The 24,928-nt window shown below is 46.1% G+C and overlaps 1 protein-coding gene across 7 annotated transcripts in view; it reads right to left on the minus strand.

The window, feature by feature from the left end:
- The window catches only part of STS (steroid sulfatase), a 165,121-nt gene that overhangs the window by 110,418 nt on the left and 29,775 nt on the right, over positions 1 to 24,928 (minus strand). For 2 of the 7 annotated variants that reach the window (XM_067023752.1, XM_059050105.2), the window contains exon 2: positions 13,161 to 13,288. The exons of the other annotated variants lie outside the window; for them this stretch is intronic. The gene's annotated coding sequence lies outside the window, so the exon portion shown is untranslated. The remainder of the gene's footprint in view (positions 1 to 13,160; positions 13,289 to 24,928) is intronic. 7 annotated transcript variants of the gene reach the window in all.

Genomic DNA, 24,928 nt, shown 5'->3' on the forward strand with positions numbered 1-24,928 from the left:
AAAGGAAGGGAAGGGGGACTTCGGGGAGGAAATGAGAAAAGAAAGAAAAAAGTTAGCAGCCAATTTCGTGGCTGGTTTTCCCGCCGTTCTAGAACTGCAGGAGGCCAGGAGACCGTTCGTCTCATGCGCTGCACAAACAACTCAACTCCTAGGACAGCGGGGAACTGGGAAAATATTTGCACACATCGATTCGTGGACAGGTCATGACTCTTAACAGATAGGTGGAACCTTGGACAAGCCGTAACTTATCACGTAAATGATTCTTTGTGTTAAGTTAGAGAGTAATTCTTCAGTTCTGTGCTACATTCCTGACCAGTTTATAATCAGGAATGAGCTGACCAAACTACCAGAAAGCCTACATGCCAAGTTTCTTTGCACACAGTGATGCTTTTTCTATCCAAGCTCCAACTTGGAATATAACATTAAAATACTTTGAACTCTAAATTTTTCTCCATCTACCGGTACTCCTGCGTGCTGTGGTAAACCTTTAATATTGGGGTTTGGTTATTTCATCATTACCCACAAGACCTTTTTTCCTGACATCATTTAGAAACATTACAGTGCTTAAAATGAACATTTATGAATTCAACCAAGAGGGAAAACTGTAAATTCAGTCCTTCCCCTGCCTGAAAGTGCTCCTAAGAGAGATTCTCCTGACTGAGTTGTCAGAACATAAGCAATATTCTCTGAGCCTCCACTTCCCCGTTCTGTCTTAATCCTTAGAGTCTGTTCTTGTCAGGGAAATACTTGAGGGCCCTGCCGACAGAAGTCGTATATGCATGCAGAAGTGATTTGAGAGCAGTGTGCTTATTTTTCTGAATAAAAATGCAACTCCCGAGGAATGCAGAAAAATCAATCGGCAGCTCTTAAAAATGTGTTTCCTTTACATGAAAATGGATTACAGGAAAAGAAGATCAATTTGTTTGCTCAACGCACACAAATGAATTATCTCCTCTGATAACCACTGCATCTGCACAACAGATCCAATAACAAGTAAATTCACAGCAGAGTGTGTTTCAGCCTAACTGTGGTTAGCTCTTCAACCTAGAATTTATATTTTATTCAACGGAGGGAGACCCCTGCCTTTTATTTAATGCTTTCTGGATCCTAGAGTTCAAAGTTTGTTTGTGAAGGAAAAGAAAAGCTTTAATGACTGAGAAATGGGACAAGATCTTGTTATCACAGAGTTAGGATGAAACATCTGAAACATAGCCGTTCTTATAGGTCAAAAATGATGGACCACCAGCAATGCCCCATATCTCTAATGGGTGTCACAGCCTAAATCAGCAACCATGAAGTTAGGGGCAGGACTACACCGGGTCCAGCCTCAGCTGTAACACGTGACCTGTGCGATTCTGGGGAAATTTCCGAAATCCGCAAACAGGAGGGCTAAGAACATTGTGTTCTACAGACAGGCTGAGAGCCGACGAGGGCTGCAAGGGCACAATGGCGGATGCGTCTCATACGATACACGGATTATCTCTGAACACCACTTATGCTTCCAACGAGGAAATCTTTACAATCTATTAACCCACTTGCACAAAGACAGACAGAGAGCAGACGGGGGCAGAATGAGGAAATTCCACAGGTTTTTGGACAGTGGCAACTCCATGTTGGAAGAGGAATCCGAAAGAGGCGGCAACCTGAGCGTGTGTCAGGCAAGACGGGATGTGAGACGGGGTAAGCCACCCTGCCCCCCCCCCCAGGGCCACGGGCCTCCTCACGTGTGGGGCCCAATTCTCTGCAAGACAGGATTCCTCTCTGTGGGCCGTGGATGGCCTCAGACCACAGATATCGACACCTGGAGGGCACGGATACGACGGCCAGCCATCCAACAAGCTGTACCTACCAGTAAGCAGCGGAACTGGCTCAGTGTGGCACAGCCTCCCTTTTGACTATGAACAGAAGCTAAGAACCAGGATACGTCTGAAAGGAATCTCTAACAGAAAGGACTAGGACAAAAGGACCAAAAAAAAAACAAAACAAAACACCAACCATCGACCAACTAACCAGTCAACCAAGGATGCTTGGGGCTGAGGAAAGGTCAAAGGAAGATGGAGCAAAGAGGCCAAGTGATGGACCACAGGGGAGAAAAGATATGAAAATGGGGATATCAACAAGCAGGGGTCCAGTATTCAGCCAGTGGGTATTCCAGAGGAGGGGAGAAAGACAGAGCATGTAGGGGGATAAATCACCCAGGATGCAAACGAGACATCGATTCAGAAGCAAAGGACATGGATCTCCACATTGAACAGATGTCCAAATGGTAAGTGAAAACAGACCGTTCCATGGAAACTTTGGACACTGAGGACAAACAAAACATCCCCAAGCACGTGATGGGTGGCTGGGGGAGGATAAATGGGTTTCATCTAAAAAATAAAAAATAAAAGAAGACCTAGAATGGCTTTGGTCTTTGAATAGCCACAGCAAAGCAATGGCCGCCAGACCCAGAGGGAAAATGATTTTCGAACTAGAGTTTTAAACCAGCCAAACCACGGGGGCCAAGGCTGCACTGGCCCAGGAATAAAGCCCATCGCGGGCCAAGCATCTGCAGTTCAGGCGGACTGTCTCTGCTTCCACGGAACCTGCGACCCAGGCTGGGGAGATGGGGAGAGAGCCTTCATGCCCAGATGACCACGTTTCTGGCTGTTGCTCTCTCGTGAACAAGATCCCCAGAGAAGAAGAACAAAAGGGGTTGCAGACATCATGTTGAGCTTGGGGGAACAGCGAAACACGATTACCAATACCTGCAACAATTCAGTCCCTGGTCCTCCTGTTTCTCACCGTCAAAAGAGGACAGTGGTAGCTGAGCAGTCAAAATCATGCTTGACTTGCCACATGACGCACCCGGATGGAAGCTGCAACGCTACCTCTGAAATCCTGACACCCACCCCTTGTTACTGTGCTCACCTGGAGGTCCACAGAGTTCCCAAGGCTCTGTGTTATGGGAAAAATGGTCCAAAATCTGGTATTTCTCCTCCGTGTATCTGTGCAGTCCGGGCACCAGCAGCGTTACCTGCAGCAACACGCAGCAAACGCTCTGCGCTGGACAAGAATCCAGAGTGGAAAACAAGGCGGAGGCCACAGAGTCATTCAAAGGAAATATGTGCTTATGAACCATGATCTGAGAACGGAGAAGGGTATCATTAGCAACCGGCTAAGAAGGAGAGGGGTGGCAAGGAGGAGGGCGCCGTCAACGCCCTAATCAAAAAACGTCAAGCGATGAACGAGGAACCCATGACAAATTCATATCCACATGAAAAATGTCCAGCCTCCTCAGGGATCAAGAGTTAAAAGGAAAACAGGGAAAATGCTGTTTGTAATCTACCCATGTGGCAGATACAACGACAGGATGAGGCTGAATCTTGGAAAACGGGGACTCCTGCTCGCGGGTTATGTTATTGCAGATATGCTCCCTGCACGCTTGGGAGCATATGCGAGGATGAAAATAGTCTCAACAGTTTTACACTCTCTGAATTGGTGTTTGCGTTTCTAGGAATTGCGTTTTCTGTGAAAATATCAAGAGGCCCACGTAACACGTGTCTCCTTTATCAACATATTCCTACCAACCTTAGTTAGAAACTTGTGAAGCCAGGAGAGTTGGGGAAAGGTTCAATAAATTACATAATAGGATATTATGCAGCCCTTAAAATTCTTGATTTTCAAAGACTATTATTTTGTCATGAAGAAAAACATCCGGTATAAGTTTAGGGTGGAAAAGGCAAAATTGGACAGGAAGTAAAAGCAGCAAGATTGCAAATAAAAGAAGTTCATATTTATATAAGGATATGCATGTTTTCTGTGTCTGTGCGTATAGACATGCATGCACAAAACCGAAAAGAAAGATGATAGAACTTTGTCGTTAGTTCTGGGGGAAGCCAGGACTACCAGTATTTACACGATGCTTTATACCTTCTTGTATATATGTATCGAATGTTCTACTTATCTTTGTAATCAGGAAAGAAAAAGAGCCTGCAAAGTACAGTTTAATCACACTGTGTTTCTGACGCTGGAGACACTGTCATAGTAAATGCCCCAAACTCCTCAAATACGATAATTTGTACAAATGGGAATAAAAAAGAAAATGACCCTGGGCTCCCAGTTGGCCTGAAAGACCCTAACTGAGAAAACTGCAATTTGTTAAAGAATGATGTTCTGTCAAATACTGTGCGTCTGGCCCTTGTCATAGAATCAAAAACAAACAAAAAAAAGATTCCCTTTTTAAGTCCTTATTCCTTTAGCACTAGCACATAATAAATGGGTAATAAATACTTGCTGCAGAGAATCGAATTAACACAGCTTTCTAACATCTACAGTTTTCCCCTCGTGAAAGAAAGCTCTGATTATTATAGTGCAGAATTTGAAGACACAAGAGCAAACATATCCTAGGTCTCAAACCTTGGGTTTGCCGCACCTTCAGAACCCTCATTAATGGTAAAGCTCGATTTCTTTATCCCAGCCTCTTTTTCGGTAGGTTTAGCTGGAAAAAGGAAGATGACCCCCACGGTATCAGATGAAAAGAGAGACATAAAAGGTAGCGTGATTATTTCATCAAATTGAGAGCCCTGTGGATTTGCAAGGAGGAGATAAACACCATGCTGGAGGCGGGCATGACTTCCGGGGTCCATCCTGGCCAGGGACACGGCCAGCCCACAGCCTGAGGAGGGCTCGGATTCCCCATCTCAAAGGTCTTGTCTGTTCTTACATTATAGCATCGGCGGATCGATGTCCATGAAACCCACGATGGGCCGAAAAGCATCTAAATCAGTGTTCCAAGACAAATGCACCAAACCTCCAGGGCGGTGCCCCGGAGCAGTGCCGGACCGCCCCCCAAAATACAAACAGTAAAATACTACTCATGGGATTCCCCCCAATACACACAAGCCACAAAGAGCCAGCCACCCGGGGGGATTCCCCCGGATACACACAAAGAACCAGCCACTCATGGGTAGGTCATTACTGAGACGCATGCAATGGCAAGAGGAGTATGGGTATGATAAGAGGACATACATCCTTCCCAGAGAACAGCCAGAAAGGAGACAGGGTGTCAAGTCAAATTGCTCCTACAGGGGGAGAACCTGATGGCTTTTCTTTGTAGTGATCACAGTGACACATTTAACTCTAACTCTGCAAAAAAAAAAAAAAAAAAAGAAAAGAAAAAAGTCTGGGTGTACATGAGAGAGAGAGAAAGAGAGAGGCTAAGAAAAAACACAAAGTGGGTTTGGGTTTTCATGTTGAGAACATTCTTAAAGGAGTATCTTTGCTGTTGACTCATCATTTCACCGCAAACATGCCTCTCGGAGAACATTCTCAACACGGAATCCACAAGGGTGCCGAAGCAGAAACGACTATGCATAAACACAGGTCTGTGTGTGTGTGTCTGAGACCACTATACGGTTTTTATGTACGGCTTCATTCAAACTGTAGGCGGCAAAGCAAACTACATGTCGAATGACAGCTTCCACGGTAGGGTGGCCTGGGGGGCGGGATGAGGGGAAAGGGGCAAAATGGTTGGAAAATGAGAGTCCAAGAGGGGCTGTGCTGTGGGCGAGTGTGTGTTATGGGCAGCATGATTGCTAGGACTTGAGTTCGTGGGGGGTGTGAACCCAGGGAAGCTCTCACTACCAGACTCAGAGCTGGGGAAAGGTGTGAACCACGGCACTAGGCATCCACTTTGTTGTAGGAGGCTCATTCTCATCACTAAAGAAACACCCCAAATGCATCATGTCTCCTTCCTCTGTTCCTCGCCCACCCTTTCCCACTTGACCCAACCAATGCCCAAAGACCACAGAGGAAGCTGGAAACTCACTTCATTGCTTTTAGGATGCAGCCTGGTCCCATCCCACGCCTTCTGCCTCTTGAAATAAAACTGTCACAAGAGTAATTACCCTAATAAGGTTGAGAAAGCTGCAGCCTTCTTTTTTTTTTACATCACAGACATTGTCAGGTGATTCGAGATTTCAGAGTCTAAGGTTACTGTGTAGAATTTCAAAGTTTCCTACAAGCCCGATATAAAATTTTCTGAAGGGAATTACATCTTAGCTACTGAATGCTTTCCAATATTATGAAAGAGTTACAGCAAAAAAATAGTACTTAAATGATATTTTCAAATCATTGAGAAGGAAACTAGAGAATGGGGACTAAACCAATTCTTCACATTCCTAATGAAGATGACTTACAACATTATCTGAGATAAACTAAAGACAAGTAGTTTATTTTAAATAACGGAATGTTACAAAGATCTCTAACACTTCAAATGTGTGGTTTCTGAATAGGAAACCAAAATTAATTTTAGTTATCAGTATGATGTTCAGTATTATTAAATATGCTTAACAAACTTATCTTCTGGATTTGTACGATAATGTCTCCGAAAGTTAGGACGGTATTAGGCAATTTCCTATTTCTAGCACATAGAGTTGTCCTTGAAAGATAAATTTATTCTGGAGTCCATGTTGTTTGGCTGATGCTTATTTTAAAAAGCAAAACCTGCAAGTAACTAAGTAAGGAAATGACATCTACTCATTACTGTAAATGTACATTAGCTATGCATTGGCAACCCCACCCTGAATGTTAGATTGTAGCAATAAATAAACTTGAAACATAACTAGAAACAACTAGCTCAGGTATTCATCTGGTATGAAATGTTACACAATTCAAAGCAACTCAGCAAACCCCCTCAGGCTCTGGAAACAAACTGCAAAAGACCAAACAACTAGAGACTAATGTACAGTTAATAAAACTTTCAAATTCAAGGAAAGAACCTAGGTTTTAAGTCATGAAAGCAGGGGATTAGGAAAACATAATATAAATTGGTAAATTTCCATTAGGTCTTCAAATCCAGAGTTGATTTTTATACAAAGAGAGAAATAAAGGAGTATAGGTTCAAGCAATCTAGAGATAGTCTTAAGGCAGTTCAGAGATACAAAGTAGTACAAGGGCGTAGGTTAAAGCAGTACTATACCAACCACTCATCAGCAATTGATTATAATTTTAAGATTCAAAGATTGTACTCCTAAAATTAGAAAAATCTAATTACAGACATTTTATGCCTGCCTTCCAACATTTTATACAGAAACACAAAGAATTATAAGCTGTTGTATAATTTCCTGCCCGACTTCAAATAAGATCGTCTTTTATACTTGAAACAATACACTAGACTATCTTTCCATACAACTCACCCCTAAAATGGAAAGTTTAACCTGAGCTTCATATAGGAAAATAAATCAAAATAAACAGAACACCTGACATGCAGGATAAATATTGGAACTGCTACACTTCAATGACAGTAAGATGAGTAAAATACACGCAGTGGAATATGGCAGGAAATTGCTGTAACTTAGTTTACCATGTTGTTTCCCTGTACAGAAAAAAGTACTTGCTTATGCCAGGAATCAGATACGTTTGCTCCTCTCCGGAGTCCCAGGTCGGCGAGTGGGAGACAATCTTTTAACAGGTATGAGGTTTCATCACTTTCGGCCAAGAGGAAGACTGAGAAACCCCACAGAAGAGATAAAGATCACTTTTCACATCGTGTAAGTTACAAGCCAAATCCCATCAGAAAGGCTTTTTTGTTTGTTGGGTTTTTTTTTTTGCATGTAACTTTCCTGGTTGACTGAAATCCAAAGAATATCATTCAGTATCAGTATTAATTTAGCAGAGGAACCATTTTTTTCATTCATGTATTCAACACTTATTTACTAAACATCTACAAGGCACCCTGCACTGCTGGACCACCGCAGGGAGAACCGCGTGTCTCCTGCACTCATAGAGCTTACAAAGCATCTGCGAAAAGAGACAGGATTCAGATCAATACTGGACAAAGAATACATCCACAATGGTATGAAACTGTCAACGGGACCAGGGCGCCGGGAGCAGGGCGTGGGCCTCACTAGCTGGAGGCCCAGTGTAAGGAGAGGCGGGCTTGTGTGGAGGCCCAGAGCAGGATGAAACCAAAGCAAAGGTGAGGAGCTGAGGAGCTCTAGGAGGGCCAGACGCAGGCCCGGGCCTGGGCGTTGAGAAGGCTGCCTTTGGCTCCCGGCAGTGGGAAAGGCCTTGATGGATGCGGACCGATCACCGGAGAGGGACAGTGTGTTGCACACACAGGCTTAGCCCACAGTGTGCCACGCCCAGCTGGAGAAACAAGAGACAGCAAAGAAGCCCATGCCGGGGCCTTTGGGGCTTTTTACACTCGAGAGCTTCGCCTATCAGTGCAACCTCTTCCAAGACAATCCATGAGGCTTTTTGTCGTTGTGAACCCCTGTGGGTCGACAGCGGTGCCGCTAAGGAAATCGTGGGTATGACACAGGGGGGGCCAGGGGCAGACCTCGCTCGTCTTTCTCTGAATAACTGAACAGGTTCCAGCCTCACTGCTGTCCTCGCTTCAAAGACAGGACAGGTGGGGAAATCAGGGGCCACCGTTTTTACTTACAAATCCTCTGTCCATAAGAAGGTCCACTAGAGATGTCCAAGAGCATGGGTCTGCTCCAAGTGGGTGGAACCAACTGAGACCACGTCCCACGTCCCGGGGTCCAAGGAGGTTCCCAGGAGCAGCTAGTGGAGCCCTCGGGGTTCCAGCAGGAACGGTTTGCCAAGCGCTGAATATCGGGTTGACCGTTCTAAATGTCTGCCCTGGAATGGGCGTCAAGGTGGCAAACTACGCATCTGGCCGGATTGCGTCGGTAACGTCTTCTTATAAATGGAACGCCTTGTTCTTTAAGTCTTTTGACACGCTTTCTTTTTTTTTTTTTTTACATTGAGGTAAAGTTGATTTACAATGCTGTGTGAGTTTCAGGTGTACGGCAAAGTGATTCAGTGATACATTATATATATTCTTTTTCAGATTCTTTTCCGTTACAGGTTAGTGCAAGATATTGGATATAGTTTCCTGTGCTCTACAGCAGGTCCTTGTCGTCTGCCTGTTTTATATGCAGTCGTGTGTATCTGTTCATCTCAACCTCCTAATTTATCCCTCCCCCCAACCCCTTCCCCTCTGGTAACCGTACGTTTGTTTTCTACGCCTGCGAGTCCACTTCTGTTTTGTAAATAAGTCTGTCTGTATCATTTCTTTAGATGCCACAAAGAAGTGCTATTTGTCTCTTTTTTCACGCGCCCTCTTTCAAAACGCCGAACAAAAGCGTTGCTCTCGATCCTGAAGGCAGGCAGCGCGTGCCAGGGAGGACGCCGCTGGGCTTTGTGAGCCTGGCGCTCACGCGAAGATCCACAGACCCACGGCGCCTGAGTTCGCCGTGCTGCGGGAAAGCACGCAGAGGCAGACACAGAAGGCAAGGTCCCAGAACCCTCTCCCCATACATCCCGACACGGCTCCCTCACCTGTACTCAGGGCGGAGCCCACTGTCTCGTGAACTCAGGTCAGAGACAGCAGGAGCTGGGAAGGCTGGGAAGGGGGCGTGGGAACTGTCACGGACACACCCTGAATGCACCTCTTGGCGAGAACCTGCTGTGTGCTCAACGGTAGGTAAAGGAGCTACATGGACAGGCAGGACGACAGCAACCACACCGTAGGGTGACCCACCACCAGGGAGCCGGAGTGCGGAGGCCCCCATGGTCAGCACAAGCTCCCTGGAGGCAGGGCCACACAATATATACCTCTGATGACTGGCCCTGCTCAAAAGTCTAAAGACAAAAATCAGTGGAACTAAACCACGTCTTCAAACAGGAGAAGCAAAATAAAACTTCATACGTATTTCTCCCAAAAAACGTTTTTTGGAAACTATTCAACCTTACAGAATAGTCGAAAGAATAAAAACAAACCCTGGTCTACTCCTTCCCGTAGGGCGGCTAACAGTTGACATGCTGCCACACTTGCATGCTTGCTTTCTGTCTCTATGTGTACACATGTGTGTATACACACAGACGTACCTAGGCATACATCACACATTTTTTCTACATCGGAAGATTTTAAAAGAATAAGGCATGCACTCATATTTGTGTATCATGACATTTCAGAGGGAGCTGCATACAGGATGGCGTTTTACCCCCTAAGTAGTTTGGCCTGAGTCTCCTGGAGTAAGGACAGTTTTCCCCCGGCCTCACTATCATGAAAACTATGAAGAGTAACACTGATTCAATCAACAAACCTCCTACACAGTCCCCAAATAATTGTACCACCTGGGTCTTTTTTTCCAATCCAGGATCCATTCAAGATTCAGATACCCTTATGTTTCTTGGTCTTTTGAAATCTGGAACCGTTCCCTCACCCCCGACCTTTCTTGGTTTTGCACGACACTGACTTTTGGGGGGAAGAATCCAGGTTCAATTGTCTTAGACAATGCAGTACATTCTGGATTTGTCTGTTTCCTCGTGTACAGATTCAGGCTGAACCTCTTTGGCAGGGATATTATACCGGTTTTTTGGTGCCCTTCTTGTTACCTCCTATGAGGAGGTACGTGACAGCAAGGTGCCCCACTCTTGGGGGTCTCTTGGTTAAGAGTACAGCCCGCAGATTGCTCTAGTTTTATGTCCCCATTTACTTCTTAACGAACCTTCTCTCCGTCATTTTGTCTGAGACACACAAAATGGTCACTGTAATTTTTTCGGTTGGGATTATCTTGACCCCCAGATGTGCTTATTATCATGGGTAAATTTGCTGCCATAAAATATTCTTAATTAAGGATTTACAGTCCACTTGAGGAACGTTTTTATCATCATCAAAGGATTAAAAAAAAAAAAAAGACTGACTATCCTAGTAGCTACAGACTCCTGGCAGGTCCCGTCAAAGAAAGTGACTTCTCATAAAAAGCAGATTTCCTCCTGTTTTCTTTTTTTTTAGTTCATAAGAAACCTTTAACATCCCTAAACCTTTTTTTTTTTTTTTTTTTGGATGGGAACGAATTAGAAATACCGGAGACAAGATCAAAGTATTTCCTTGATTATCATTAAAGTCTTCATCCACTTAAGGAAACGGAAAGTTTTATATATAAGAATCCCAAACTCCAGATGGTGAAGTACCTTAAAATACCCTATGAGGACGCCTTTATGCTGGTAAGATACAATGGATATTGTTATCAGGCATTTAGGAACAGATATTTTAGTCCCTAGTGAAAGACTCTCCCTTTGCTTCGACTCTTAAAAAAGGATTATGTATGCTGTATTAATTTATCATGAATGAATCATGACTCTTTTCCAGCTGCCTCCTTTTAATTAGCTACTGACTCTGTCCATTTTTTCCTGAGCTCTTCTAGCTGGGTCCAAAGAAAGTCAATCTCCCTCTAGACTAAAACAACCCCAAATATATATTACTCGAAGCATTTCCCTGCAACATACAGTTGTCTTGCAGCGGAATAAAAATGAGACTCTACTTAGCAGGTGCTGAAGGCTTTGAAAGCTGGGTCAAAAATCAAAGCCAGCTCCTGCATTAACAAGAACTTCAGAAAATATTCTTTAAAACCCCCAAAAGTTTGTTTCTGAAAGAGAAAAGGAACACATGATCCTTCTGAGGAACAAATGACAGAAATCACAATAGAAAATGAACCTCTTAAGCTGCTCAGCGTTACGAGTGAACACAAGCCAGGGCTCTCAGCCTCTGCGGACGTTTGCTCCAGGATGGGAACCCCGTGCTGCTGGGTTTAAATTTAAGAAAAAAAAAAAAAATCCTAAAAGGTGACTGTCTTTCTCCTCTCTTTAATTTGTACTCTAGCTCTAATCCCGCAAAGTAAAAGACCATTGAATATTCTAAGAAGAAAGAGAAGATTAAGTTAAATCTCTTGTTGTCTGGGTCAGGGTTTCTCCACGTGGCACCCGTGACGTCTGAGGCTAGGGTAACGCTCGGCTGTGTGCTGTCTGTGTATTGCGGGATGGCTGAGCAGGATCCCTGGCTTCCACCCCCTGGATGCCAGGAGCCAAGCTCCTCCAAAGTTATGAGACCCAAAATGCCTCCCGAATTTGCCAACCTCCCCCTGGAGGGCAAAGCCGCCCTGTGGCGGGAGAAGGGCTGTCGTCGGTAACCCCGGAGTCCCAAAAGCCGCACTGTGAAGATGGTTACACCTGTCCGCACCCCATCGCCTTGGCCGGCAGGATCACCCAGGTACTTCTCCCACTTCTCCCAAACAGAGGGCATCCTTTACGTTTCATCAGCGCCCCGGGAACCTGTCCTGTGCATCTCCATTGTACAGAGGAAACCGGGCGCAGGAAGGTTAATCCGCTTCCTGAGAACGAGACCAGCAGGTGGGGAGCTGGGATCCAAAGCCTGGGCCTCCCTGACTCCGCACGGTTCCACCTCTGGGAGCCTTTGCGTAGCGACGCGAACCATATCTTGTCCGACAGCATTTCCGTGCCCATTCCTCCGAGCCTGCTGCTGGGGGTGGGACACTGATTGCCCCGCCGTGCCCCCCTGACATCATAATGGCAGAGTATCATCAAGATGCAGTCTCGGGGCTTCCCTGGTGGCGCAGTGGTTGAGAATCCGCCTGCCGATGCAGGGGTCACGGGTTCGTGCCCCGGTCCGGGAAGATCCCACATGCCGCGGAGCAACTAAGCCCGTGAGCCATGGCCGCTGAGCCTGCGCGTCCGGAGCCTGTGCTCCGCAACGGGAGAGGCCACAGCAGTGAGAGGCCCGCATACCGCAAAAAAAAAAAAAAAAAAAAAAAAAAGATGCAGTCTCTGTCTGAGAGGAGGGTGTACAGCAGGGAATGTCACCTGCAAAGTCTTTGAAAGCTGCTTCTTTCATCCTGTCCCCATCAATATCACACACACACACACACACACACACACTCACCTGAACCAAGGGCAGCCTGCAGGGAGAAAGCTTGTGCTGTGCCTTGGGTGATGAGGTCGACACACATTTAGAAAACTCCACCCCTAAATTCTCTGAGACACACTGATTATTACTGCTGACTGGTGTACACGCCCTCATGCGCCCAGGACGTCTCTTCTCCAGGAAACAATGTTTGTCCCCATTCCTTCTCCCCTTTATCAAAGTGACCTTTTGTTGGGAAGTCGTGTCTGAAGGAAATGAGAGCTGGGGCAGCTCCAAATTGATGTCACCCCTGCAATATGGCAATGTCGCGAAACACCGTTATAAAGGGCACCAAATACCCACAGGACGCAGACAATGCACGCGGTCAGGGCGAGGAGAGCGTCTTGTGAATAGGCCAGGATATTTCCAGAGCCAAAGTACCCGTCCACGCGCTTCTTGTACTTACAGTGACAACAATTTCAGACGGTCTTGGGAGACTGTCCTCCAGATCTTATGTTACCAAGACCACCGTGAGCAGGAATGGGGATGGTGAGCGCCTCTCAGCAGACAGAAACAGGGTGCACCAGGCTCAGCCTGTGAATTCATCCAAAAGAAGAAGAATCGGACACCGAATAACCACATTCTGAAACACTTCAATGAAATGAGCTCTTTCTGGCCTAGGGGATTCCTCCTCTTGCGTGTTTCTTCTTTCCATGCTCCGCCCAACTCCTACTCATCCACAGATGTCACCTGAGTGGCCACCACCTCAGTGAAGCCCCCTGTGATTTATACAATCTTTATACAATCTAAAGCATTTGCCCCACGGTTGATGAATCCTAGCACTGTTTTTTCTTCCCCCCTTGATAGCAGCTGTCACTATTTGCAATAGTCTATTTATTTGGTTTCATTTTATTTAGTATTTGTCCTTCCCACAGGCTCTAAGAGTCAACAGGGCAGGGCTATCTGTCATAGCAAGCTCTCGCTAAATATTTTCCCAACAGAGCTGGGGTCACAGGCTGCGGGGCAGGGGACTGTGCCCCCATCTGTTTTTGGAACCAAGTAAGAACGTTTTCACATTTTTAAACGGTTGAAAAAAGAACATTTTTGTGACACACGAAAAGTCCATGAAATTCATATTTCAGGGTCCATAAGCAAAGTCCAAAAATACTGGAAGACCCATTCATTTACTTATTACCTGTTTGCCCCTATATTACAAAGTCCAAGTGGAGTAGTTGCGACAAAGATTGTTTGGCTTGAAAAGCTGAAAATGTTTTACTATCTGGTCCTTTACAGAAAAAGTTTTTCGATCTCTGGTATAGAGCCCACCCACGAATTGACAGTGAGCTCAAAAAAAGCCAACTCAATGCCCTTCAACCTGAAGAATATATATACATACTTTTTCAAATTGTTGACATTTAGACAAAAACTAGCATGTCCCCTGGAACAATTTATTAATGTGTAAATCTATTGTTTATCCTTTTAAAATAGGAAGCATAATCTCACTTGGTAAATAATATTCACAAGAGAATGCCACGTTAGAGAAAAATTACTATTCCATAGATTTTTGTCAATGTAAGTCTTGCTTAATTGAAGTTCAGCTCCCAGCAACAATTTCTTGGGTTCAATCAATACCCCAGAAATATTTTCCCCCCAGAGATGGCATTTGAAACTGTCACCAATCTTCCGGCATGGCTTTCCATCTTAGGTTCTATTGAAAACAAATGGTGTAAGAAAAGTTCATTTGTGCCATTTTTAAAATTAGATTCCACATATAAGTGAATGAACTTTTTTACAAAACAGAAACAGATTTGCAGATCTCGAAATCAAATCTATGCTTACCAAAGGGGAAACACGGGGCGCGGGGGGGGGAACTGATAAATTAGGAGTTTGGGATTGACATATACACAGTACTACGTATAAAATAGAAAACTAAGAAGGACTTTCTGTACAGCACAGGGAACTCTACTCAATACTCTATAATGACCTATGTGGGAAAAGAATCTGAAAAAGAATGTATATATATATATATATATATATATATGTATAACTGATTCACTTTGCTATACACCTGAAACTAACACAACATTGTAAATCAACTATACTCCAATAAAAATTAATAAAAGTGAAAAAAAAATTTTTTTAAAGGAATGGTGTGCCAACAGTGCTGACGCTTTGCCTCTTTGGGCATGGTCACCTCTTCTGCCCTCTCACCAGGATATTAATTGGCAAGATTAAGATCGGAAGGATGTGGATTTGAACACTTGGGTGACTCCCCTTGCCCCCTCGAGCATGAGGCAGGGAAGATCTACATCATCATTCTTCCTTTCTTGTGCGCACACCTTTTATTGACAGGAAATGGATTTTAAGAGATCAGCATGGAAGCCCTTTGACCCGCCTTTGATACTTTACGAAGAGGAACAAACCCCCGTCTAAAGGGATTAAGTCACAATGCCTCTCACAGCGGTATTGCCACCAGGGATCACACCTGCACAAAGGAAAGTCTAATGGCCCATGCGCAGGCAGAGGACACTTTTCAAAATAACACCGGCGTGTTCTCTACCCCGGGCGATTTTGCCCCACGGGGGTCCCTGGACAATGTCTAGAGACATTTCTCGTTGTCGCCAATGTGTGGATACTCTTGGCAATCCAGCGGGGGGGGGAGAGGCCAGGGATGCTGCTAATTAGCTTATGATGCACAGATCAGCCTCTCTCACCACAAACACGCATCCAACCCAGTCCCGCACTGCAAAGAATGAGCTGGTCTCAAACATCGCTGGTGCCAAGGTTGAGAAACTGCATTAGAAAATCGGTCTGGTCATCGTTAAACCGGGCGTGGTGCCAGAGGCTGGCAAAAACGTGGACGGGGCTGGAGGGGGGGTGTCACACCCGTGTGTTCCAACAACCGTGCACGGCCAATTATGAGTGGTAGTTCCACTATGACTATGGTAAGTTGTGTGAAAATAAAAGTCTCTGGAGATGAAATTTATAACCCAAGTTACAGCCACAGAGCAAGAAAATTGAAGATCAAGGGGTTATCAGGAACCCATATTTTGATTTGGTTTGTGAGTTCACAATAAGCATGCTCCATGACCCTTCCCGCGGTTTATCTAATCGTCGCAACTGTCATTTACTTGGTCATTTTTTCGTCATTCTCATCCCCTCTCCAAATGAGGTTTTAGTTGTACAACGCTGAAAATCACAACAGAGGTGTAAGGGCGGAGTTAGAACCCACCATTCCTTGTCGTTGATTGTGAGACACCAAAAGCCCCGGAAACCGAAAGATTTTTGTAAATTTTGTTTTTTATTTGGCAGGGAAACCCAACCTGAACCAACTTGAGGTATCCGTATCGTCTCAGCCCTAGTGCCTCAGCCGTTGGCTAGTATCATGTTGCACTGTCATCAAACGCTAGGCTCCACTGCACTGGGAAAACATCAAAAGGAGGTCAAGACACCTCATGAGTAACAGTGAGAGGAAGGAAGGAAGGTATGTGTCATTAGCAATAAGCCCAGAGGCACGGTTATTAGACAAGGTCAGCCTTGGAGGACTCCTACTTGAAGAAGATGGTCTAGAAAGATGGTAAACAGATGAAAAGGATGAAAAGGTCAGTGGATGAAATTCGACTGATGGGTTTGCCATAGGTTTGCAGATCTTGCCCCAGGATCTACTTCCTGGGGCTCAATGAAAGACAAAAGGTGATACGAACTTTAGTCCTGAAAATACATACAACACAGATGAAAACAGCCCTATCTTGCCACTAAGCTATGATCCCAGAGAAACCCTTACGAGCTGGGGGAGAGAGGTCTTCAAGCTTAGGCTGACGGTCGTGAAAAAACAGCCAAGACGACGGAAATGTGAACTCAAATCACCTATCCATCATCACCCACACAGGAAGGGTTTTTTGAGAAATATTCCCCGAGGAGCCCAAGAACCAGCATACCAAGAGTAGACAAGCCAGCCTAGAACAAAACTGTAAAACAATATCGTTTCTAGTGTGCTCTCTCACACACTTCTTGTGAAATGTAACACTTCAGGTACTTATTTCTTCTTTGATATGAAACCTATCAAACCATGGGTTTTTGTATTCCATGAAGGGCAGGTAAACATTTTCTTCCACTCTACGTTGGCTGTATACTGATAAGTGCAAAGTTAACAGTGGTGGTCATGATCACAGAATTGTGAACTACAGTGAAAAAAAACCCACAAACAAACACGTAGAACAGGGGTTGGCAAACTATGACCCCCGGGTCAAACCAGCCCACTACCCGTTTTTGTAAATAACGTGTTATTGGAAACGCAGCTGTGCCCATTCATTTATGTACTGTCTATGGCTGCTTTTGCCCTGTCGTTGCACAGCGGACCACATGATCTGCAAAGCCAACAATATTTACCATGTATGTGGTCTTATACAGAAACTGTTGGCCGACCCCTGATCCAGATATGGCTAAGATTTGTGATCTGTTAATTCTTGGCCTCAAGAACCAGAGATTATGGCAAATTCGTTCCACAAGAGAGACCACTCAGAAAGGACACTAGATTGACAAGACAGACTGTAATAAAAGAAGTCTTTGAGAGGGTAGATTTTCACATGACCATTTGGTCCCTGTAGACCCTTGTTCCCTAACCATCACCACTTGGCCAAATAGAACATGATGAGAGAACTACGCTGACTCTAAAGCACCCTGTCGCAGAGGTACTTGAGCATCCAGAGATCATGGACATATGTTACGGGTACGTGTACAGCTACTTCTTATTTGGACTTGGCTACATCTCATGCTTTCCTCGGAGACAGGAAGTACCCAGGCTGTGGATGTTCTATCCTCATACAATTTAACTTGCCAGTATATGAATGCACTGTAACTATAAGAGCAGTTGTCTTCATGTATCCCACTGGGAGAAATATTCGTACATTTTTCTGCAGGAATATTAACACGTTTGATTACAGAGTGCTGCCACCACCGGCTGAGGGGGTCCTATGAGCTACGGAAAAGGCACTTGTTAACTTTCTAAAGCATGCATAACTCAATTCCAAGCTCCAGTCCTTGGAGTCCTGGCTCCAAGGACTTCAGATAAGAAATTGTGTATTGGGCTTCCCTGGTGGCACAGTGGTTGAGAATCTGCCTGCTAATTCAGGGGACACGGGTTCGAGCCCCGGTCTGGGAAGATCCCACATGCCGCGGAGCAACTAAGCCCGTGCGCCACAACTACTGAGCCTGCGCGTCTGGAGCCTGCGCTCCGCAACGAGAGGCCGCGATAGTGAGAGGCCCGCGCACCGCGATGAAGAGTGGCCCCCGCTTGCCACAACTGGAGAAAGCCCTCGCGCAGAAACGAAGACCTAACACAGCCAAAAATAAATAAATAAATAAAAGATTACTATTTAAAAAAAAAAAAAAAGAAATTGTGTATCGACATTCAACTGTGGAAATCCTGGGAATTTAATCAGAGTGAGTGCCAAGATGTCACGATATATCAATGACATCTGGAATCAGACCAAATTAGACAGCTGCACTCCTAATTCACAGAAGCCCCTTCCAAAGCAACAAAAGCCACGTGGTTATTTCCCTCTTTCCCATGGTGGAGACTCAATTACGTTGCTGGGAAGCTAGGTTGATTTCAAACCCACAGTCGAAAATGTTAGGATTTTTCGTACTTGAGTCCAACTGCCAAGTGGCACTTATGCCTGAAATGGGGCCGAGGATGAACTTATGACACAAAACAAATTCCATAAATCAGCTAAACAGGATAACGCTGACCCAATGAGGGGAAAGAATTACAACCACGGAATTCTCTTTTCTTGCCATGGGTGAGGACAGTTTCCAATTTGCCAACAAAGTTAATTTGTGCTGTCTTCATTTTACTCAGGCCATTTTCTGGTTTGCTCTGGAGGTTGTTACTGTCTTCACTCTATTCTAAGAATATTGTCATTTTCAAAGGGTCAGTTGGTCATCTCATACTTCAAAAAATGGAAGCCAAGAGAATCACGTAATTATTTTCACTCCTATGCTACAGAAAGGAAACATCTCCATTTGCAAAACTGCATACTGGTGATGCAATTAATATCTCCTATAACCTATTCTGTGTGCTATCCTAGCAAAAACTTTAACTATGGAATCAAGCACAGGGAGGCTCCTGCTTAATAACCTGCACGATCTTGGGTGAACGATTTTGCCCCTCAGTCTCCATTTTTGAGCATATTTACATCTTCTCTCCCTAAATCAACTGAGCCATTCTCCCCATGGAGGCCACATCTTCTCTGTACTTCCCATTGTCCAAAAGGCCGTGTGTTGCAGCAGACAGAGGGAGATCTCCCTAAAGGTTGGCTGCATTTATGTCTTAAATTAGTCGTACGACAAGTTCTGAAGGTTTCTCCTGGGGAACTAGGAAGAGTCTTGGGGAAGTCAGAAGTTTAATACAGAAATGGAAATGAAGAGGGAGTTCTTGGTGTTCCAGAGGTTAGGACTCTGAGCTTCCACTACCGAGGGCGCAGGTTCGATCCCTGGTTGGGGCACTGAGATCCCACAAGCTTCAAGGTGTGGCCAAAAAACCCCCAAAAGAACTGGAAATAAAGAGCTGTGGGAAACTATTATAATTATCAACCTCTATAAAAACTGTACATGTGAAAACAAATTGAGTAAGAGATACAGCTCGACTACGGTTGCCAGCAACCCTCGGTGTTCCTGGGCTTGTAGACCCGCCACTGTATGTCCTGCCTGCAACAGCACATGGAGTTCTCGCCATGTATCTTCGCATCATTCTCCCTCTGCAAGGCTCTGTGAGTCTCTTTATAAGGACACAGCCGCACTGGATCAGGGGCCTACCTGACTCCTGTGGGACCTCATCTTTACCATGTACATCCTCAGTGACCCTGTTTCCAAACAAGGTCACATTCCAAGGTTCTGCCAATAACCGATTAGCAGCAGGGGTTGGGGAGAGGGTATCACTCTTCAACCCAGAACAAGCAGCCTTCTCCAACAATGGATGGGTAGCCCCGTTGTACCCACCTCCTAGAATGCAGGGAGGGAGAAGTGGAGGAAAGCTAGAGCTGATCCAGAACTCACCCACCTTTCTCCCATCTGCAGGTTCTCCCAAATCTCCTCATTTCTATCCTGTCTTCAACCAGCATCCGTAAAGCAACCCCAGGACACTTACACATTCCATAGGCATTCACTGTTGTTCAGAGCACTTTCCCACCCATCCCACCTGTAACAGGCTGTGTTTGTGAAAAGGCTATTTTCCCTGGTTACAGGTAAAAGGACCTGGCGGGGTGCGGGGTGTGTGTGTCAAAGTTCTGAGCTAATCCTAGATTCCATTACCAAGTCTAGTCAGATACATTGGTTCAAAAGCTATAATGGATGCCTGGTAGTAGCAGCAAGTTAGAGTCACTCCACGATAAGGAACGTCCATCCTCTGGGGTTCAGGGGGAGCCCAGCTCCGGGCACTTTAGGGCACATTATTAACACCGAGCCAACACCTAAAGCACACACCTGTACACTAGCTTCACGTTGCTTCTCCTCCTCTAGATTCTGAAGGACTCTGGCACCCACTGTGGGATGAACTGCTGAATACCTGCTTCGTGAAAGACACTATAAGACGGCCATCGATTTTGGATGGATAAAGCCTATACATGGCAAAATGCTGACAACTACTGAATCTATCATCATCATCTGTAAACCCATCAACTACTGAATCTATGATCATTATCCATAAACCCTTCAACTGTGGAATCTGTGATCATCTGTAAACCCTTCCACCATGGAATCTATGATCATCTGTAAACCTTTCAACTACGGAATCTATGATCATCTGTAAACCCTTCAACTATGGGATCTATGATCATCTGTAGACTCCTCAATTATCGACTATCATCAACTGTATAGCCTTCAATTATTGAATCTACGATCATCTGTAAGCCCTTCAATTACTGAATCTATGATCAATCATGAAGGATATAAAGATGATCATCCGTCCACATGAGATTTAAGTGGGGGGAAAATTTGTAACAAAAAGTTGGGTAGAGCCTTAGGAAACAGAAACAAAGTATAAACTACAACCTTTTTTCAAAAGGCCATGCACGTAGCACCGATAGGACAAACAAACTTCATCTCGGCCATGACGACGAGTTTCCCGAAACCGCCCTGGACCTGCAAGGCCAGCGGTGAGTCAAGAAACCGCGTGACTGTGCCGTGACGTCGGGGTGTGTTCGCGTTCTGCCAGGCGTGTGACGGTGACGGTCAGGTGGTGGGACGGGCACTCCACCAGTGGCCGATGGCCACAGGTCAGACACCTGTATCCTTACTCTCCAGTGGGCTTCGCAGAGTCCCGTCCTTGCTCAGGACACGTCCTTGGGGTGTTTACGTCAACACCTCACGGAAGCTCACGGGTCCCTAAAACAGCATCCCTCATATTCCTCACCCTTAACCGTTCTTGGCGTGACCTCACCATATTAATTGGCCTTTTCACGATGCCCGCTTCATCGTGAAATGGGGCTTCACTTTACCTTGGGACCCGGCAGCGGGCAGACCAGTCTTCATAGTCTTCACGTTTTACGCTAACCGTGATAACTCATTGAACTGATGTGTGTAGAATGTTCAAAGCATCGACGGCCAACACCACTTCTGTTTTGTTGTCTTCCCACGGAAGAGAGTCCCACACCCTGGGGTTGGCAGATACACTGGCCCTGCCCACTAAACCATGAAGGGTTCCTTCGTGGATGCGACGGCTGCCTTTCTCTACAGAGACGGGCTTGAGTTAGGGCACTGAGAAGCAGGCCATGAGTGAGAAGCGCCAGCTCTGGGCTTTCCTGGCCAGTCACGGGCTGTGGGGCTGCACCCCGCAAGCTTTGTCGCTACCCAGCTGCGAGACGGAAGAGAGAGCGACAGCGGCACCGATGGTTTACTGGATGGGGGGGCTTATACGTCAGAAGCAAAGGGTCCTGGAGCAACACCCCCGCTGTGTACGGCAGAGAACACACAGGACACGGCCACAATCTCCGCAACCGGCCGGGGAGAAGGAGGCTACCATTTACAGGGGGAATAAACATCAGGTGGGCTCATCCGTTACCGGGGAAACTAGCAGCCCAAAGGCCCTCAGGTTAACAATCATCACGACGGCAGATGTCTCCCTTTAATAAACTAACAGGTGGGGCGGCTCTGGCCTAAGGGGCAGGGGCCAAGCACGGTCCTGTGAGTGGGGTATAGGCAAAGCAGGGGCTGGTCAAGCAGGGGACGTACAGAGAAGAAGAGAACAGCCATACTGAGCGGCCTGACCATATACAGGCTGATAAGTAGCGTCTGACGCAGGAGGACAGTCTGTCAGCTTCTGAGCGTGGACTTAAAAACGAGATTTAGAGGCAGATTCATGATTACTTGCTTTCAGTGTAAAATTATTAATCTAGGGTAGCTGGGGGGATTTATGGAACGTGCCAGCTCCCTTAGGGGAAGACTTTGATAAATGACCTAATACTCGATTACCACCCCCTACCCCAAAGTGCAGTCACATTCATTAAATTAACCCCTGGTTTTGGTTTTACAGCTCAGGATATTTGATCTCAAATTGTAGCCTGGGAACTCGGCAGAATATGGGTGTCTTGGCTCAAACCAAAGGGCCGGACTCTATAGAGTCCAGGAATTAAAATCCAAAGACCCTCAATCTACAGGTGAGAGGATGCAGCCCCGTGAAAGCTGAGTGCCTGACCCAAGGTTCACACAGGAAGGCAGCTGACACTGCAGCAGACTCCCAGGTCTCCTTCCAGACCCCGTTTTGGCTACCCACGTGGCATCACTTGCTTCCCCACAGGGTGAATATTCCTACCCATTGACACGTGGCCAACCGTGGCAACAGAGGGCAACTCCTCGTATCGGGTGCCAGCATTTTCTAGGAAATGACTTTAACAAGCGTGAACAATGCCGTTTCCTGGTGTTTCACCCCCAGTCGGTTTTAGAAACCAAAGAGGTCACAACACCATTCGGGCAGATCTAGTGAACAGAGAGAAAACCAGAGATCAAGGACTTGAGAAAGCTAACTATGACCTTCTTGAGAAGTCGGTCAAGAAAGCAGAAAGTTTTATCTCAGGAGAATAAGACCAGAGGCAATAGCTGGAGGGAAACCGATGAACTGGGGTCACGTAACCATGTGGTACCTCTGCGGCACTGGGCACTCGTAGGGAGCATGCAGAGTAGGAGAGGCTGGTGGGAGCTGCAATGCCCTGCTTTGCGCCGACAGCAAAACAGTTCTTCCCCCAAACTAAGCTCAGTTTAAAAGCGCTACATCACTGAACAGAATTACTGCCTCTCAGCGTTGAAGCTCTTGTAGGTATAAAAAATTGAAAGGGAGAAACTTTACTTTTTTGCTAACGCCCCACGCTAATGAACATTCTGATTTTGTATAAGTGTTCTATGTCGACAGAAGGAATGTGTTTACTGCACCGTAACCTTCCATCTCTCTCTGATCTCTCAGATGTCCCTGAACTGTCCCAAGTACAGTGACCTGAGGAAAAAAGTTTCTGCTGTGTAAAATCAATGCGGGATGAGGCGGCAGGAAAAGTTAATGTTCACACTATTTGTCAGGGGACACATACATATTATTATTTCTATAATCATTTCATTTTAGCAAGCAACACAATTGGCTATTAATGAGCTGAACACAGAAATAGCTAAGTGATATGCCCACAGAAAACTAGCCGGCCTCCCTGCAATGGAATGTTTACGGAGGCGATGTGAAAGGTGAGGCTCACTGAGTCAAATGGAAACAGATTTTGGAAGCATCCAAGGGCCAAAAGCAAGAGTTTCTTCCAAAGTCAGACTAGGTAGGTTTTCAAAGACAACGGAGACACATTGTGAGCAAATTACTCTCACAGAGGCAAATCGGGTAGATTTTGATCGAATGAAGTTTTGCAGAAAATGAGACCAGGGAGGAGGTGAATCCAATAATCCAGGTCAGGAGTCTTGCAACTGGGGCTCACCCACTCCTAGGAAGACACAGAGACTTGCGGGGGCGTGGGTGTGTGGGGAACGGATGCACGCTAAGGGAATCTGCTGACAGATTTGCAACTTCCCTTTATGCTCTGCTCCAAAAACGTGCTGCTTGGGTTTCCACCCTCACCTTCTTCCACCCGGTACAAAATCTTCCACCCGGTACAAAAGGCATCCCTGGCATCCCGGCTCTTACCATGGAGATCACCCCAGGATACAAAATCCTTTCAACTGCTTCAGGGACAAGGTGAAATCTTGCCAATGGGATATTGGCCCAAGGGCCAAGGGTGAGTCCTTTGGGACTAGATTGGTCAGGGAGTTGCCAGGAAACATGGAAATGGTTCTAAAGTGCCAACACAACATCCGCTTTCAAGGAACATTCTGGATGGAATGGAGATGGAGTTAAACAACAAAGAACCACCCAAGATGGTGGCCACCATAAAAAGGGCAGGTGCAGAAGACATCATTGTCACAGAGGAGCAACAGGAGATTAAAAAAAAAAAAATTTGCACAGAATGTAAGTAGAATCACAGAACTGAAGGAAGAAATAGAAGCGAAGAAAGAAACAACTCCAAAATTTCGAAGATGCTTGTGAGGACATCATGCTTGCAGATGATGGCCGCTTAGTGACACCTTATCTGATTGGTCTCCCTGTGCTTTCATCAGTCACTCTCAAGAAGAAACAGGAGAGGGGGGAGCGAGAAGATGGCGGAAGAGTAAGACGCGGCGATCATCTTCCTCCTCACAGAGACATCAGAAATACATCTACACGTGGAACTTCTCCTACAGAACACCCACCGAACGCTGGCAGAAGACCTCAGACCTCCCAAAAGGCAAGAAAGTCCCCACGTACCTGGGGAGGGCAAAGGAAAAAAGAATAAACAGAGACAAAGAATAGGGACGGGAGCTGCACCAGTGGGAGGGAGCCGTGAAGGAGGAAAGGTTCCCACACACTAGAAGCCCCCTCGCGGGCGGAGACGACGGGTGGCGGAGGGGGAAGCTCCGGAGCCGCGGAGGAGAGCGCAGCCACAGGGTGCGGAGGGCAAAGCGGAGAGATTCCCGCAGAGGATCGGCGCCGACAGGCACTCACCAGCCCGAGAGGCTCGTCTGCTCACCCGCCGGGGCGGGCGGGGGCCGGGAGCTGAGGCTCGGGCTTCAGAGGTCGGATCCCAGGGAAAGGTCTGGGGTTGGCGGCGCGAACACAGCCTGAAGGGGTTAGTGCGCCACGGCTGGCCGGGAGGGAGTCCGGGAAATAGTCTGGAGCTG

The sequence above is a fragment of the Kogia breviceps genome, chromosome X (genome assembly GCF_026419965.1).
Source record: "Kogia breviceps isolate mKogBre1 chromosome X, mKogBre1 haplotype 1, whole genome shotgun sequence".
Lineage (NCBI taxonomy): Eukaryota > Metazoa > Chordata > Mammalia > Artiodactyla > Physeteridae > Kogia > Kogia breviceps.